The sequence below is a fragment of the Rhinatrema bivittatum genome, chromosome 2 (assembly GCF_901001135.1).
Source record: "Rhinatrema bivittatum chromosome 2, aRhiBiv1.1, whole genome shotgun sequence".
Classification (NCBI taxonomy): Eukaryota; Metazoa; Chordata; class Amphibia; order Gymnophiona; family Rhinatrematidae; genus Rhinatrema; species Rhinatrema bivittatum.
In genome coordinates, this window is record NC_042616.1 from 21654517 (window position 1) to 21674111 (window position 19595).

General features: G+C 46.4%; 1 pseudogene; it reads left to right on the plus strand.

Annotated features, from left to right (window-relative positions):
* The window catches only part of LOC115083664, a 256969-nt pseudogene that overhangs the window by 195986 nt on the left and 41388 nt on the right, over positions 1 to 19595 (plus strand).

The following is a 19595-nucleotide window of genomic DNA, read 5'->3' on the forward strand; positions in this document are numbered from 1 at the left end:
TACACGGGGCAGTAATTGACACCCTACTCCGAGCACGCAAGTTCTCCACTTCCCGAACATACATAAGGATTTGGAGAGTATTCGAATCCTGGTGTAAGGTCCGTCTCCAACTGCTATCAGGAGTACACTATACCCGTTGGTCCTGAGTCCATCTGCTACATGCTAGGAAAATATGTTTTTTAATGTAAATTTTTATTGACCAAAACAATCATAGTGTGACATCAACAATATTAGGTCAATACAGTTATCAATGAGAAAACCTTGTGATCCCTACCCCCTTTCCCGTCTCGTCCCTTAAATACACCACATGTTATCTATGAAGATTAACCGTTGCTACAGATATGAAAACATTGTCCAGTCCAACATCTGACTAGTGAGTACAGCCAAGTGATTCTCTTCTCTGTACATGTGATAATAAACCCAAACATGCCTTAAACATGACTCTTGGTGGTTATTTCTCTAAACCTTTAAAAAATAAAACTGAGCTCATCCAGATGAGGTTTGAGCAATTCTCCAATTAAGGAAGGGTTCCCACGATTGTTGGAATGCAGACAATTTGTCCTGTCTGATTGCGGTGAGATGTGCCATCCGATAATTCGAATGAAGTCTGTGGATTACTGCTGAAAGAGATGGAGGGTTAGGAAGTTTCCATGCTTTGGCTGCTATAAATACTTGTGAAATAAATGATTGCGTTGCTTTATCCATACCCTCGCTTGGGAGATTCAACAAAACATAAACAGGTTGCATCTGTACGTCCGCACCGGTCAATTCCCTCAGCCACCCTCTGACCTGGTCCCAGAAAGGAATCACCAAAGGGCATGTCCACCAGACGTGGATATATGAGCCCGCTTGACCGCACTGCCGCCAGCATTTATCAGATATATGAGGGTACATAGCATGTAATTTAACAGGAGTCAAATGCCACCTATACAGTAGTTTATAACAGTGATCTTGAATTGCTGCAGAGCTAGAGCTTTTGGCTGTCCTCTGAAACATAATGTCCCAATCCTCTTCACTTAACACATCGTCCAGTTCAGACTCCCATGCACGTATGTGTGTAAATGCATAAGGTGAATGTGTATTGAGAAGAGTACACAATTTGGAAATAACTCCCCTGATCTTAGCAGCATGTTCACAATACGATTCAAACAGTGATTTGGTAGGGCGAACCGCCTGAGTGGCCTGGAGCTTTTTCAGGAAGTGTCGGACCTGCGCAACACCCAAACGTCCTGCGTACCTCCCCGAAATCTTTCTTGAAAATCATTAGATGTCTTCAGGTCCCCCTCCTTCCATAAATGACCTAGGCACACAATACCCTGGCTTGCCCATTTGTGGAAAAGCTGGGAATGGAGACCCACTGGGAAACATATGTTGTGGAATAGGTGTGCTGATTGGAAATACGAAAACGAGCCCACTATTTGACCCCTCCATTGAGACCATATTGTAAGTGTAGTCTTCAATGCTGTCGGGAGGACATCTAAAGATCTCCAGGTAGTTTTAGGCTGCCAGAATAACACCTGTAGTGGCTGGGCCCCTATCATTGCTTGTTCTAAGCGAACCTACTGGAGAAATTACTTACCTGATAATTTCGTTTTCCTTAGTGTAGACAGATGCACTCAGGACTAATGGGTATAGTGTACTCCTGTTAGCAGTTGGAGACGGATCAGATTTCAATCTGACGTCAGCCCCTAGTACATATACCCCTGCAGGAAGTGCAGCTCTTCAGTATTCTCCTCAAAAAGCATTGTGGATATATGTGTGACTGACTGATTGATTGACTTAATTAACGTGATTAACTTGCATAACTTCATAACTTGGTTAAACGTTATAACTTGATTAACTTGAACTGGTTGATTAACTATAGCTGGAGACCGCCAGTGTACTGAACCGGGAAGCGTGGATGCCCTAGGTAAATGAAACGTGGCTTACCCTTGAATCATTTTGAAAGTCCATGCGTAACGGCAGCCAAAGGTGGGAGGCCGAGTCCATCTGTCTACATTAAGGAAAACGAAATTATCAGGTAATTTCTCCATTTCCTAGCGTGTAGCAGATGGACTCAGGACCAATGGGATGTATAAAAGCTACTCCCGAATCGGGTGGGAGGCTGCCCGTTACCCACTTAGTACTGCCCTTGCAAATGCCGTGTCCTCCCAAGCCTGAACATCCAGACGGTAGAATCTGGAGAAGGTATGGATGGAGGACCATGTCGCCGCCCTGCAGATCTCAGCAGGTGACATCATTTTGGTTTCTGCCCAGGAAGTTGCCTGGGCTATGGTCGAATGGGCCTTGACCTGTAGAGGTGGAGGCTTTCCTGCTTCCACGTAGGCCACTTTGATAACTTCCTTGATCCAGCGGGCTACGTTTGCCTGCAAGCCCGCTTCCCCTTGTCTTTTCCCGCTGTGAAGGACGAAAAGGTGGTCCGTCTTTCGGACGGGTTCCGACATTTCCAGGTATCTGGATAGGAGTTTGCCGATTGTTGAGGTGGCGTAGACTACGGGCTTCTTCCGCGTTCCTCAAGTCATCCGCCGATAGTAGCGAGATGGTCTGGTTAAGATGGAAGTGTGAGACCACTTTGGGGAGGAACAAGGGAACCGTGCGTAGCTGGATGGATCCCGGGGTGAGTCTGAGAAACGGCTCACGGCAGGACAGTACTTGCAGTTCCGAGATGCGGCGGGCTGAACAAACTGCCAGCAAAAACGCAGTCTTTAAGGTTAACAGGCGGAGGGACAGGCCTCGGAGGGGTCTGAAGGCAGTTCCCACTAGGAAATCCAGAACGAGATTCCACAGAGGTACCGGCCACTTTAGTGGTGGGCGAATGTGTTTAACTCCTTTCAGGAAGCGTGACACGTCCTGGTGAGAAGCTATGCTGTCGCCCTCGCTCTTGGAGCCGTAGCATGACAATGCGGCCACCTGTACCTTGATGGAGTTGAGGGACAGTCCCTTCTGTAGTCCGTTCTGTAAGAATTCTAGGATCATGGGAACCTTAAATGGTCGTGGCTTGATGTCGTGGTCTTCGCACCAGGTTTCAAATACTCTCCAAATCCTTATGTACGTTAACGATGTGGAGAACTTGCGTGCTCAGAGGAGGGTGTCGATTAGAGCCCCCGAGTATCCACTCTTTCTCAGGCGAGCCCTCTCAATGGCCAGACCATAAGAGAGCATTGAGCTGGGTCCTCGTGGAGGATCGGACCTTGTTGTAGCAGGTCCCTGTGAGGAGGCAGAGGTAGGGGATTCTCTGCGAGCAGTCTTCTCATGTCTGCGTACCACGGTCTTCTTGGCCAATCCGGAGCCACCAGAAGAAATAGTCCCCTGTGTAGCTGTATCTTGTGAATGATTGTGCCCAATAGGGGCCATGGCGGGAAGGCATATCCAGGGTCTCCTGTGGCCAGGTCTGTACTAACTGACAAAACAGCAAGGAAGGCTGCTTAACAAAGCCATGAGATCAAAAATGCAGAATAAGCAGCCAAATGTCCAATCTGGATTTCTTTATTGTATAGAGACAAAAATGTGCAAATGAGCCCGACTCTGGCAGAGTTTCGCCCTCTTTCAATAGGGCTGCATCAGGGGCTAAAAACATACAATAAATATTCAATAACAAATAAATAAATTAAAAAATCATAAAAGCATAATTCTAGGAAACATATAAAGTGGACACATATAATGGTAACATAAATGTGTGGTGCGAACATGAATAAAATGCAATAAATATATAAAAACTGCAATGGATGTGTAAAAAATAAATACCATAAAATACAATAATTAAATAAAGAATGCAATAACTGTGCAAAAAATATTGCCTTTTCCTACAATGAACAGGTTGTTGCAGTCTGCACCGCTTCCTCTCCCTTGTACCTGACCAGTGCCTACCTTCGCGGCTGGAGACGCCGCGCTCCGCGACCCCAGGATCCCAAGACGCCGATGGCTCCACGTGGCGTCCGCCATTTCCTGCCTGTTTCGCCGTGGCCTCGCGTGCGCGAGTGCGCTCACTTTGTGCATCCAGCACCCGGAAGTCGAGCCCCGCCTGTGATGATGACGTCACGCACCCAGGGCGATTTAACCGGCGCCCGGACGCCGTCTCATCGCCTTGCAACGAGGTTCACTACTGCCTTGTAGTTCTGAGTTGCGCATCGTCTTCACTGAGTTCCTGTCACTGACCTTGGATTGCCTTGACTATGCTTTTCCTGCTGCCTGCCTCTGACCCTGGTTTGTTCCCGACTACGCTTGCCTGCCGCCTGCCCTGATCTTGGCCTGTTCCTGTTTGCTCAGCCTGCTGCCTGCCACTGATCTCGGCTCTTACTCTTACTATCCTCCGCCTGCCTCAGTATCCGGCCTACCAAGTACCTTTGGACTTCCTTGCTCTCATCCCGGCTTATCGCCATCCCTGTCACTGGACTCTCTCTATTGCCCAAGTCCCAAGGTGCCAGAACCCTACGGGCTCCTCCTGGGGGATTCCTGGTTCCCGGGTGAACACCTCGAGCCTCTGGCTCCGCCTCCCGGCCTACCCTATCACTCGAGGTAGGCCGGCCCAAGGGTCCACTACTTCGCCTGCAGTATCAGACTGCAACACAGGTGTATGTCATCTATATAGCTGTATAGCTAATACAAAAAATAAAAAATAATAAATATATGAAAAATAAAACATAGTATATGGTAACATAAATAACTAAAACCACATATAAAACAAGATGCTCACCTTGCTTATGTGAGTGAAGATTGCAAAGAAGGAGAAAAAAATAATAAAATAAATAAAATATAGATGGAACAGCAATGAATATATTAAGATCAAGTATGTCAACTATGGTGTGTGATTATGTGACTGTAAATAATACAAAGAAATTGTTTGCTATTACATGCACTAACCAATTTTATGTCTTCGTCATCCTCTAAGGCAGAGCTTTCCAAACTTTTCATGCTGGTGACACACTTTTTAGACAAACATAATTTCGGGACACAGTAATTCAGTCTACTAGCAAACCAGAGGTTAAAGGTTAAATGAACAAAATGTATTTCGACAATTTATGTATGTTTCCTTAAATATATACATAATAAAATGTGAAAACCTTTCATTTATATTAAAAATATATAATATTCCAAGATTAATGTTATTGTTATAATTTATGAGTAACAATAATAAAACAAAGTTATTGTGTTATTCAATTTACCTCTTTAATGAGATATATGAGCTTGATGGGATGAACACAGCTTTTGAATATTTGGTGTTAATAAGAAAGTCCAAAGGGTCTTCTGCGTAATTTTAAAAAGCTGGCCAGTTTCACACTATATAATTATTTGATTGCCTCATTCAACTAATTCTATATGGCTATGAGAGTGAAGTCTGAAATTTATAGGAAGGGACAGAATGTCAATATAAATCCTGCACCTCCAGTTCTGTAATTCTGTGCATCCACTGAAATTCCCCCAAACAATGGAGCTTGGATGTTTCTCTTACAGCTCATCATACTAAAAGATATTTTCAAATTCTGGTGTCACCTCACAGTAACAGCAGCACAAACACCTTTCACTGTCAGACACATTGGGGTGGATTTTAAGAGCTCTGCTCGCGTAAATCCGCCCGGATTTACGCGAGCAGAGCCTTGCGCGCCGGTGCGCCTATGTTCCATAGGCCTACCGGCGCGCGCAGAGCCCCGGGACTCGCGTAAGTCCCGGGGTTTTTCGAGGGGGGCGTGTCGGGGCGTGTCGGATCGGCGCGGTGTTTCGGGGGCGGGCCCGGGGGCGTGGTTTTGGCCCGGGGCGGTCCGGGGGCGTGGCCGCGCCCTCCGGAACCGCCCCCAGGTCCCGTCTCGGCGCGCTAGAGGCCCGCTGGCGCGCGGGGATTTACTTCTCCCTCCGGGAGGCGTAAATCCCCCGACAAAGGTAGGGGGGGGGGTCTAGATAGGGCCGGGGGGGTGGGTTAGATAGAGGAAGGGAGGGGAAGGTGAGGGGAGGGCGAAAGCAAGTTCCCTCCGAGGCCGCTCTGATTTCGGAGCGGCCTTGGAGGGAATGGCGGCAGGCTGCGCGGCTCGGCGCGCGCTGGCTACACGAAATCGGCAGCCTTGTGCGCGCCGATCCAGGATTTTAGCGGATACGCGCGGCTACGCGCGTATCTACTAAAATCCAGCGTACTTTTGTTTGCGCCTGATACGCCAACAAAAGTATGCGAAGGCGCGCTTTTTGAAAATCTACCCCATTGTGAACTAACACAAAACCCCGCAAAAAAGACACTCAAAATTTATACTGCAATCCCATCATAACATAATAGTAATAACACCAAGGACTCAAACAACAATAACCCTACCTGTGAAAAAGCAAGGGTAAATATTATACTGGGTCCTAGAATACCAATACACCACCTACTGAGGAAACAAAACAAACCAGATTGCTATAGATCCCTATGCTAGCGAATTTCTCATCATGGTCACACACACAGAGCAGAGACAGACCCTCACCAAATACAGAATACAAAATAAAGGAGCACAAATTAGACAAAAACTGAAATGGAAACCCCAAGAAGCCAGACTCTGTGTATTAACAATGGAAAAATAGAACCGCCATTCCTCATAAAACAAATAAAATCAAGAAACATAAAGCATCAGTTATAATAGTAAAACCATACTAATAAAAGAATATTTTAAAACTACTGATAAATAGAATTTCTATTCATTAAAATCATATACATTTTTTACAATTTCCCAAACACCAATAAAATATTTCAAAACAGCACATATATCAAATACACCCAATAATTAAAACTAATAAGGATTTTTAAAAAGCCCCTGCTGTCCATACGTGGGAGCTCTTGATTTCCAGTCACCCTGATATTGTCAAGGATTAGGAGGTTATCCTCTCTCTCTCACACATACTCACATTTCCATTCTCTCTCACACATACACTGTCACATACATACACATTCATGCTCTTATACCCACCATAACCTCTCGCTCTCACAGAGACTGACACACTCTCAAGCTCTAAGACTCTCTCTCCCTCCACACACACCCCCCCCACACACAAACTCTTACTCCCCTGGATTTTCTCATACACACTCTCTCTGGCTCCCTCACATACACACAAACACACACACCCAGGCAAGTTCCCAAACATTCTCACACAAACACACACACCCAGGCAAGCTCCCAGTCATTCTCACACACTGAAACTGACCCCCAGGCAGGCTTCCATTCATTTTCACACCACTCCCTCACCATCCCCCAGGCATGCACACATTCATTCTCACACACACAGACCCCTAGGCAGGCACCAATTCATTCTCACACACACATACACCACACACAGGCCAGTACCTATTCTCACACATACAAACCCCAGGAAGACACCCATACATTCTCATACACAGACACACCCTCAGGCAGGCACACACTAAAGGCAAACCCCCTCTCTTTCTTTTGCCAGCAACCTCGGAGCCTCTCTCATTCCTCTGCTGCCACTGTCACTGATGCCACATGGCTATTGGGGAGGCGCTAATTGCTGCTATTGGCACTGAAGCCCATTCTGCTACCCCCTCTGTGCAGGCCCCGTGGGTTTCCACTTCCTCCATGTTGATCTCGTACATTGTGAAATCAGCATAGAGAAAGTGCTACTCTTGCACATTACCAAAGATTACATGTGCCAATCAGTAAAAAGTAATTTATTTCTTTTTTTTTACCTTTGCTGTCTGATCTTAGTTTTCTAATTGGTTGGTCACAGGCTTTTTTGTTCCACCTCCCCTTTCTTATTTTTTTGCCAATTCCTTTCATATTGTCTTTTTTTCTATTTCTTTTCTCTCCATCTATCTTCTTCCCTCAAACATTCAGTCAGGTTCTCATTCTCACATGCTTTCTCTCTCTCACACACACACAGGCTCTCACTCATACAATCATTCATACAGTTTCTCTCTTGCACATGCTGTCTGACTCTCACACACCCAGGCTCTCTCTCACACCCACATGCTGTCTTGCTCAAGCACAGGCTCTCACTGTCACATGCTCTCTCTCATACAATCATTCATACACACAGGCTCTCACTGTCACATGCTGTCTCTCTCACACACACACACACACACAGGCTCTCTCACATGCTGTCTCTGCAAACATTCAGGTCCTCACTCCCACACACAATCTCTCAACTCACTTCATACACGCACACAATCGCTCAACTCACCTCATACACGCACTCTACGGGCCCTCAGCCTCTTACCTCTGGGCCTCCTCTTCATGGGTCGCTGCAGGATGGGCTCTGCAGCGGCCCTGATCTTCTCGGGCCAATCGCGGCGACGGCAGCGGCCCTGATCTTCTCGGGCCGATCCACGGTGGGGACCCTGCTATCGGGCCTCCTCCTCGCCCACTGCAACAACGCTGCTGCTCCTCTTCTGCATGCGGCTGACGCTCCTCCCCCTTTCTGCCCGTGCAGCTCCAGCAACATTTTTCTTCCGGGGCCGCATGGGCAGGAAGGAGGAGGAACACCTGCACGTTTCGACGTGACCTTTTTCTTCTTCGGGCCGTGGTGAGGTGAGCTCCACCACGGCCATGCCGATCTTCCTGCTGTGTGTCTCCGGCACACAGCACAGCGATATTTCACTGCTCAGCCGCCAGTGGGATGAGCTCCACCGGCGGCTGCATTGGCTCCCACTTGCCGGTGTGTCACGTGCACCGGGCTTGCGCGGCACACTGCAGGCGACACACTAAAGTGTCCCGACACACACTTTGGAAAGCTCTGCTCTAAGGTATTTAAAATATGAATGATACCTAAAAAATAATAGAAAAAATATGGAAATAAATATGTGTTGGAGGGCAGCTTAAGGGTGAAAAACCGGAGAACAAAGGAAAAATTATTGCAAAATGTATCAGTGAGTAAATAATCGGAAGAACTTGCTAATTATCAATGAATATTGATAACGAGTACCCCAACCACAATGCGATAATGTCTGTACAGATAATTAATTCAATTTAGTACTTATGCACAAACACTGCTACAGTTAGATTCCAAAACAAATGTAAAAAGGGTCACTAAATGAATTTATTAACTTGTTTGCCTGTGCCTACTACCGCACAAGGTGGCAATGTAAAACCAATAAAAAACCCATAAACAAATGAAAAATTATTACAAAGTATATCGGTAAATACAATATCGGGACAACTTACTAACTAACTAATTATCAATTAATAATGATAGCAGGCACCACAAACACCTTAAAATAATGTCTGTACAGGAAATTAATTTGGTACTTATGTATTTTATGGTATTTATTTTTTACACATCCATTGCAGTTTTTATATATTTATTGCATTTTATTCATGTTCGCACCACACACATTTATGTTACCATTATATGTGTCCACTTTATATGTTTCCTAGAATTATGCTTTTATGATTTTTTTAATTTATTTATTTGTTATTGAATGTTATTTATTGTATGTTTTTAGCCCCTGATGCAGCCCTATTGAAAGAGGGCGAAACTCTGCCAGAGTCGGGCTCATTTGCACATTTTTGTCTCTATACAATAAAGAAATCCAGATTGGACATTTGGTTGCTTATTCTGCATTTTTGCTCTCAGGTCTGTACTAAGGTATCGATTCCCTGGGACTGGGGTTCCCGCCTGTGGCTGAAGAAACGGTATCTGGGCGTTGGACCTGTTTTCCAGGAGGTCCATGGTTGGTGTTCCCCAACGGTTTACTATCAATTGGAATGTTGTGGTTGACAGTTTCCATTCTCCTGGATCTAGACTTTCTCTGCTGAGGTAGTCCGCTGCGACATTGTCTTTCCCGGCGATGTAGACGGCGGAGATCTCCTGGAGATTTGCTTCCACCCATGACATTAGGGGGTCTATTTCTAGGGACACCTGTTGGCTTCTGGTTCCCCCCTGTCGGTTGATGTAGGCCACTGTTGTGGTGTTGTCCGACATCACTCTGACCGCTTTGCCTCGGAGTCTGTGACCGAACCTTAGGCAGGCTCGTCTGACTGCCCGGGCTTCTAGGCGATTGATATTCCATCCCGACTGCTGGTAGTGTGCTCCCCATCCTCGTAGGCTGGCATCCATGGTGAGTAGGATCCAGGTTGGGGAGGATAGTCTCGTTCCCTGGCTCAGATGGGCTTCTTGTAGCCACCATCGTAGTTGGGCCCGAACTCTGTCCAGGAGCTGAAGCCGTACGGTGTAGTTCTGGGACAGTGGATTCCATCATGATAGTAGTGAGCGTTGTAGGGGTCTCATGTGAGCCCATGCCCATGGGACTACTTCCAGTGTGGATGCCATGAGGTTGAGAACTTGTAGGTAATCCCATGCTGTGGGGCGAAGTTGGCACAGCGGGGTTCGTAACTGGGTCATCGGTTTTGATCTCCTTGACAGTGTCAGGATGACCTTGTCTTGTTTGGTGTCGAACCGGACTCCCACATATTCTAGAGATTAGGAAGGCTGCAGGCAGCCCTTGTTTGTGTTGACCACCCACCCGAGGCTCTCCAGTGGAGTTTTGACTCTGTTGCCTGGTGGCTTTCCTCTGTGATCTGTAAAGACATAGCGGAGACGTCAAAGGACTGTTTGAGGATGGATTCCAGAATTCTGTCTTGAGCATCCTTGAGTGCTGCTCCTCCCTCCACCGGGATAGTAGTGCGCTTCGAGACCGTACAGATCATGGCATCCACTTTCGGACATGCTAGGCGATCTTTGGCGGCAGGGTCCAGTGGGTACATGGCTGCCAGAGCCCGGCCTCCTTTGAATGTGGTTTCTGGGGCCTCCCATTCCAGGTCAGTTAGTTGCTGGACGGCTTGTACTAGTGGGAAATGGCGGGAGGTCTGACAAAGTCCCTCCAAAAGTGGGTTCGTCTTAGGTTCCCCTGAGGCACTTGTGCCCGGGATGGCAAGCTCTTTTAAGCTATGTGTGACCAGGTCTGGAAGCTCCTCCTTGGTGAAGAAGCGTCTCATGGTTTGATGGGGTTCTTCCCCGGAGGGAGTTCCCCTTCCTCCAGGGGTTCTGACTCATCTGAAATGTCTGTGTCCCCGAAGGTGGGGCTTCTGGGCGTTGGGATCACTTCCCTGGGCATATAGGGTCCTGGCATGTTGAGGTCCTCTGGTGGTGCCTGTGACCGCACTGTAGGAGGCCCCAGTTGCATGTGGACGAAGGTATGCAGACCTTTGAAGAATTCCACCCAGGAGATGCTCAGTCCTGCGTACCGCTCGAGAGGCTGGGGTCCGGTACCGGCTGGGGAGGGCCATGAGTTGGGTCTCCTAAGGCCTCTTCGCATTGTATACACAGGGCCATCGCCTCCTTATGCTATGCAGCTCTGTGGCATGCTGGGCAAAGGCCCTGAGTTTTGAGCTTATTTTCTGGTGGTGCCATGGCTTCTGTGCGTACAATACAGTTGTGCGCTCCGGTGTGCGTTGAAGTTACGCGCGTAGGTTTGGTGCACACATGCAGAGCGATGTGCACGCATGGGTTGGAGCCAGAGAGCGATCCAAAAGCCAGTCCAGAGTCGAAGCCAGAGTCGATCCAAAAGCCAGTCCAGGAATCAGAGCCAGAGAGCAAGCCAGTCCAGAGGTCCGAGCCAAAAGAATCCTCAGCAAAGGGAAAGCAAGAGCAGGACGAAGGCGACCAAGACCACAGCAGGCACACACCAACTCCAGGAACCTTGTTGTAAGGCACTGGAGAGCTGTAGGAGCAGGGCAGAAATACCCTGGGCGTCTGACGTCATCTCAGGCTTTTTCCCGCGCTGTCCCCTTTAAGGCTTAGCCCTCTTCGCGCGTGCGTCTGGGGGCGGGGGCGGGGCCAGTGACGGAAGTCGGCAGCGTCTCTGACGCTGTGCAGGAGCCGCGGCAGGCAGCGATTTTGGCACAGAAGTGTGTGGGCTCTACTACTCGCCCGAAGCTGCCTCGAGGTAAGCGGGGGAACCGGGAGCCGACCCGGTCTTGTAACAATATGCGCCTTATGCGGGAGTGGATCCTGGGGGTAGCGACGTACACGGATATTGAAACAGCATTGGCGGCTCCGATATCTCTCACTTATGCTATGCAGGTGGAGCCGACCAGGTTGTCACCCTTTATAGTTAAGTCAGCCAATATTAATCCAATTAGACAGGCCTGGGTGGTCCTTACCGAGCGATTGCAACTCCCCCGTATATGTGCATTCCTATTGCCGGTGGTGAATAACCCTGAATTTCTACCAGGAACTCAAACCCGTGCTTTCCGGGATTGGCAGTACCGGGGTATTACACATCTGGGTCATCTTTTTCACCTGGATGGAAGCCAGTTTTCTTGGGCTGAATTTTGTGAGTTATATGAGTTAGGGGGAGAAGCAACCTTTCCTTACCTGCAACTTACGCACTATTTGAAATCTATCCCATCCGCTTTCTTGCAATATCGAACATTACAGAAACTTGATGAGGCGCTGCAATTGTCTAGAACCAAGGCTCCGTCGGTATCTTACTACTATAGATATCTTTGTAAAGCAGGTTGAAATGATATGTTTGACACATTGGCAGCTCGATGGACGGGAGATGGGGCCTTTACAGTGACGGCATCTATGATTCTAATTTGTTACGGGGGGGTGTCCAGGATCTCGAGCAACAGCTATTACCGGGAGCTGCAATATAAATTCCTGGGGCGAGTATACATTTCCCCGCAGTGGGCATTTCAACAACATATAGCGACATCGACATATTGTTTACGATGTCCGGATATTGTGGGCAATTTGGCCCATGTCTTTTGGTCCTGCCCACCTATTTTGAGATTCTGGACGCGTATCGCTAAATATGTGTCTGGAATATTGGGGATCTCTATTCCAGGAACCCCTACTTGGCTGTTGTTTGGTTATATCCAGACCGTGCGGTTTCGAGATTCGGGCAATCGCCTTTTTATACAAAAGGTGAGTCTAGTGGGAAAAAAGGTAATATTACTGGGTTGGCGCGAGGTGGATCCACCATCCTTTTGGGTGTGGAGAAATCTCCTTTTTACAATGATGCATATGGAATCACTCGCCTCACGAGGATCCCCTCAGCGTCTGGAAAACATTTTTGGAAATATGGGAACCATATATACAATCACTCCCACACCGAGCTCGGAGTCGGATCTTGAATGAGTGAATTTCATCTCTTTCTTCAATTTACCATTATCTGGTTGAGGACTGATTTTGGCAAGCTGGGATTGGCAGAGAATATGGAGGACTGGACTCTAATTTCAATAGGGATCATCTGGGGGGGGGGTTTGGGGAGGGGGTTGGGTGAGTACGTATATGTTTGTATTGATTTTTACATGTTCTAGTACTGGCTGGGAGAGGACGCAGAACAAACCGTCTCCCAGATGTATGTTGGTTTATTGTAAAATCAATAAAACTGTTTTTCACAAAAAAAACAAAACCTAAAATCCCCTCCTCCCAAAGCGACTCGACATTACTTTTTGTTGCTTTCAGCTCCTTCCCTTCTCTGCCGCCCTCCGGAGGGGGGAGCCGGCGGCGAAAGCGGCTTGCAGCGTTCACCCCCCCGCGCAGGTCCTGGTTCTCCTGGCTCGGCCCTCATCAAATTGTGAAGTCAGGTGAGAGCCCACTGTTCTATGCCCTCTCCAGTCATGGCGCGAGCGAAGCGAAGCGTACTTTCATTGGCCTGAGCGCCCGTCTATGTGCTTTCATTGGCTGGAGCGCCCAAATTGACGGGCGCTCAGGCCAATGAAAGTACGCTTCGCTTCGCTCACGCCGTGACTGGAGAGGGCACAGAACAGTGGGCTTTCACCTGACTTCACAATTTGATAAGGGCCGAGCCAGGAGAACCGGGACCTGCGCGGGGGGGGGAACGCTGCGAGCCACTTTCGCCGTTGGCTGCCCCCCCCCCCCCTGAGGGCAGCAGAGAAGGGAAGGGGCTGAAAAGCACAGAACCGTGGGCTTTCACCTGACTTCACAATTTGATGAGGGCCGAGCCAGGAGAACCGGGACCTGCGCAGGGGGGGACTGCTGCGAGCCGTTTTCGCCACCGGCTGCCCCCTCCAGAGGGCGGCAGAGAAGGGAAGGGGCTGAAAAGCAACAAAAGGTAAGTTGGCACATGTCGAGCCGCTTCGGGAGGAGGGGATTTTCGGTTTTTAGGTTTTCATGGGTTAAAGTTGGGATCCAGTTCCTGGTGCCTGTCATTTCAAATGACATTTGATATGACAGGTACCAGCGCACCCAGGATACTGTATAGGCGCTGTATTAAGCGCCTATACAGTAAAATGGGTTGTGCGGGCCTAACGCTTTGCCTAATGCTTCGCAGACACGGCTTGCATTTGCAAGCAATTTAAATAGAGTATCGAGCGGTATGTGATCAGAACTGTGCGTGCGGCAAACGAGGGTGCACCCGGCACTGCCGCACTCTTTCTAACGCGGCCTAACTGTTTCGACCCGTTTGTTGGAGATTTGCCTAGCAGTGACGTTGTCTTGGTTATATCCCTTCTCCAGGCATTATTGTATGGTTGTTGGGGTTCGAGAAGTTGCATCTTTTGCCGGAGCAGCCTCCTACCTTACGAGGAAGTAGCTTTGGTACATCCCACTTGTGTGGACTGGACTGCCTGGATGAAGAGGAAGATGAAATTACTACTTACCTAATAATTTCCTTTCCTCTCTGAGAGGCAGGCCAATCCACAATCCTACCCTGAGCTGCCTGTACTGATTTTTTCTATTTGTCCTTTCTCAGGGACATTATTGAAAGTAGAATTCGTAGGCCGATGCAGATCTTCAGGTCGTCTAAGGGCCTTGTAAATGTTTGCCTTCTTTGTCTGTTATGGCTTCTGCATTTCCTTCTCGGATGAGTCCAGTGCTTTGCTCACTGGAAGAAAAAAAAAGAAGTGAATGATTGGGAGAAGAAGTGTTTTTAACTCCGGACTTACAGTTCTAGTATTAATTAGTTGTCACAGTTGACTTTTGCAGAATACTGCCACACTGATGTCAGTACAGGGCTATATGAGGGTGACATCAGCGAGTGAGTTGGTTTCTGTCTCCATCTGCTGGTAGGCGTGCATAACCCACTTATGTGGACTGGCTTGCCTGTCCTAGAGGTAAGACAATTATCATCTGAGTAGTAATTTTACCTTCCTGTGTTTTTGAATCCTGGATGTCTGATTTCTGTGTGGGAGTAGTGGGGTGGATATACAGGACGCTGCAAAGTTGGGGAAATTGGTGTCTCAGAGTTACAGGTCTTGTTCTACCAGAGCCCACTGTAACCCATTTATTCCTGGGTTTCTGAATCCTCTGTGAGAGCTGGGAAAGGCAATCTGGATGTACAGCAGATTATGTATTGGTCTGCCTCACTCTAGCCTGCAAGCATTGCAAACGCTCCAAACTTCCAGGGCCCGTTTAGTTATAAGAAGCTTTCCTTGGGATCATGTGACTCTGCTGCTGCGTGAATTATTTTGGTTGCTGCACTAGCAGTGGATTAAATTTTAAATTTTAACTCTTGTGTTTAGATCTCTCAAGTTTAATGGTCCATGATTATTATTATTTTAATTTGTTATTATAATGTTTAGTTTGGCAGATCTGCTATAAGCAGATTATAAATGTTATTAAATAAATAGTAGATAAGCCCAGAGTAACCAGACCTACAGGAATCCTAAAGGAGGGACCTGTATGATCTCCAAAGTTCCTGTATTGCATCAGCTTTATTTCTGTATCCTACACAGTATGGTAAAGAGAACCCACTGATTTTCTTAACTTCTCTGAATGTTTCTATAGAGACATCATAGAGAGGTTTTCAAAGGCATCACATAAAGTTTCTGCTAAGTCACAGAATTCTTTAATATGCATTCATTATGTGATCCTTCTAAACATCTCATCTCAGGTTATTGGCAGCTTTCCATGCCATTGTCACTTACACATGATTAATTCCTTCTTTTTATATCCAGCAGACAATGAGGTCATACAGAAAGAGAAGAGGGAGGAGAATCGAGAAGAACACCCTATAGTATTAGCACTTACACCAAGACAATCAGGAAATGTCTGTGAGAATCTTGCCCAGAGGACTGAGGGCGGAGACATTACCCAAAGACAGCAGGAATCAGAGAAGAAGGAGCAAGACTCTGCAGGAGAGTCACCCGATGGAGTCACTGCTTGTGAGAGAAGTGACAGGGAGTTCACAGACATCCCTGAGTACCAGAGACCTCTGAGAAGAGAGAATCCCTTCCAAAGGAATAACAGTGATCAAATGACTTCTGACCTCCAGCAGAAAGAGGAGGAAGGGAAGAAATCCTTTCACTGTGACACCTGTGGGAAAAACTTTAATAGAAAATGTCATTTTGTATTGCACCAGAGGAGTCACCCAGGCGAGAGACCTTTTCCATGCAAACAGAAGTTAACCCTGAAATTACACCAGAGAATCCACACTGAAGGGAGCACTTTCACTTGTATTGAATGCAAGAAAACCTTTTCTTGCAGGGAATCCTTAGTAATACACCAAAGAATGCACACAGGTAAGAGACCCTCTCATTGCCCTCAAGATGGGGAATCTTACAGTTCTGAGTTCTCTTTATTACATCACCAGAAAATGGAGACAGAAGAGAGAACATTTTCATGTTCTGAAAGTGGAGAAAACATCATTCAAAAGCAAGACCTAATAATAAACCAAGAAATACAGAGAGAATTGTTATTCATTAGTACTGATGGTGACAGAAACTTCAATCAGAAAGGAAACTTCACAAGACAAAGAAAATTCCAAGCAGGAGAGAGAGCATTTTCAAGTAATGAATGCAATAAAGGTTTATGTGAAGAGGAAATTATTTCAGGAGACACCAAAAATCTTACTGGTGCAAGACTGTTGTCTTGTATTCAGTCTGAAAAAAGCTTCTGTGGGAAGGCAGTTGACTCAGAAGAGAAGAAAATCCCCAAAGTAGAAAGTCAGTTTATATGCACTGAGTGTGATAAAAGCTTCAGTCAGAAGTGCAAACTCATAATCCACCAGAGAAACCATATCGGAGAAAACCAAGTTAACTGTACTGAATGTGGTAAAAGATTCCGTCAGAAGACATCTCTCATACTGCATCAGAGAATCCATACTGGAGAAAAAACATTTAAATGTACTGAATGTGTTAAAAACTTCGGTGACAAAAAATGTCTCAGTGGGCATCAGAAAATCCATACTGGAGAAAAACCATTTAAATGTACTGAATGTGGTAAATGCTTTAGTCGGACGTCATCTCTCATGCAGCATCAGAGAATCCATACTGGAGAAAAACCATTTAAGTGTACTGACTGTGGTACAAGCTTTGGTCGGAAGGAGCATTTCATATTACATCAGAGAGTCCATACTGGAGAAAAACCATTTAAATGTATTGAATGTGGTAAAAGCTTCTCTCAGAAGGTGCATTTGATATTGCATCAGAGAATCCATACTGGAGAAAAACCATTTAAATGTACTGAATGTGGTAAAAGCTTCAGTGATAAGGCATATCTCAGACAGCATCAGAGAATCCATACTGGAGAAAAACCATTTAAATGTACTGAATGTGGTAAAAACTGCAGTGACAAGAAATGTCTCAGACAGCATCAGAGAATCCATACTGGAGAAAAACCATTTAAATGTACTGAATGTGGTAAAAGCTTTAGTCAGACATCATCACTCATGCAGCATCAGAGAATCCATACTGGAGAAAAACCATTTAAATGTACTGAATGTGGTAAAAGCTTTAGTCGGACATCATCACTCATGCAGCATCAGAGAATCCATACTGGAGAAAAACCATTTAAATGTACTGAATGTGGTAAAAGCTTTAGTCGGACATCATCACTCATGCAGCATCAGAGAATCCATACTGGAGAAAAACCATTTAAATGTACTGAATGTGGTAAAAGCTTCAGTGACAAGGCACATTTCAGACGGCATCAGAAAATCCATACTGGAGAATAACCATTTAAATGTATTGAATGTGGTAAAAGCTTCTCTCAAAGTGCATTTCATATTACATCAGAGAATCCATAGGGGAGAAAAACCATTTAAGTGTACTGAATGTGGTACAAGCTTCAGTCGGAAGGAGCATTTCATATTGCAGCATAGAATCCATACTGGAGAAAAACCATTTATATGTACTGAATGTGGTAAAAGCTTCTGTTGGAAGGACTCTTTTAAATCGCATCAGAGAGTCCATACTGGAGAAACACCATTTAAATGTACTGAATGTGGTAAAAGCTTGTCACGGAAGGTGTATTTGATATTGCATCAGAGAATCTATACTGGAGGAAAACCAAGTTAATGTACTGTGTCTGGTAAAAACTTCAGTAGAAAGGAAGACCTTGCAAGTCACCAGAAAAGTTGCACAGGAGTCAAATTCAGTTCACATGCTTTCATATAGTTTTGGAATAGAAGAGTGGCTTAATAAAGATATTAAAATGCCAGATGCAAGAACAATAAAACTTCTCCATTTCCATCAAGTAAGCTTTAAGAATCAGGGAAGTTGATATTCAGATGCCAGAAAGCTGGATAAGTAGGACTTATCCTTCTATCTTACTGCTGCTGAATATCCAGTTATGTTCAAAGGCCGAGAAAGTTGTGGGTGGGAAGTGGGTGGATCAGAGCGGTGCTACTTAGCTGGATAAGTTATTCAGCTAAGTAGCGATTTTGGCAACATGGGTGTATTGCATGATTTGTAGTTTATTTTTTTTACCCTGTGACAGTTTTCCCCAGAGAGCTCACTCCCTGTGTGCTGGCTTGCAGGTAGTGTTTGACTGCTGCACTGTAGTTCAAGCAGAGGCTTTGGATGCTGCCCTGACTGAAGGTGGCTTGATCAGCAATCATATCCCCTGATGCATAGAGAGAGGAATATCGAGTAAGAAAAGGGAAGTGATAATCCCCTTATACAGGTCCTTGGTGAGGCCTCACCTGGAGTACTGTGTTCAGTTCTGGAGACCATATCTCTGAAGAGACAAAGACAGGATGGAGGCGGTCCAGAGAAGGGCAACCAAAAAGGTGGAGGGTCTTCATTGAATGTCTTATGAGGAGAGATTGAAGAATCTAAATATGTACACCCTGGAGGAAAGGAGGAGCAGGGGTGACATGATTCAAACTTTCAGATACTTGAAAGGTTTTAATGATCCAAAGACAATGATAAACCTTATCCTTTGCAAAACAATTAGCAGAATCAGGGGTCACGATGTAAAACTCCAGGGAGGAAGACTCAGAACCAATGTCAGGAAGTATTTCTTCACGGAGAGGGTGGTGGATGGAAGAAGTGGTGAAGACCAAAACTGTGAAGGATTTCAAAGGGGCGTGGGATAAACACTGTGGATCCATAAAGTCTAGAGGATGTGAATGAAGAGAAGAGGCATGGGGTTTTTTTGGACTTGGTGGGTGGGATTTGAGCCCAGCTGTTTCTGTGATTGGCTGCTGCTGCCGATGAGGCCTGGTCATGTTAGAGGAACACGTGGGCAGGCACTGATGGCAAGGAACAGCGTTGAGGAAGATTTTACGCAGCCGGGCAGGCTTGAAGGCTGAAGGGAGGGAAGCTCTCAACTGGCAACAACACAAAGAAGAAGGACCTGGAGGGGGAGGAAGGAGTGTGCTGGCAGGGGGAAGGAGAGAATAAGGGTGTGGGAGCCAGACATGTGCTGGGGGGGAGGAGAATGAGTGGTGGGGATCAGTGGGAGGGGCTGTTTTTATTTTCCCCTTT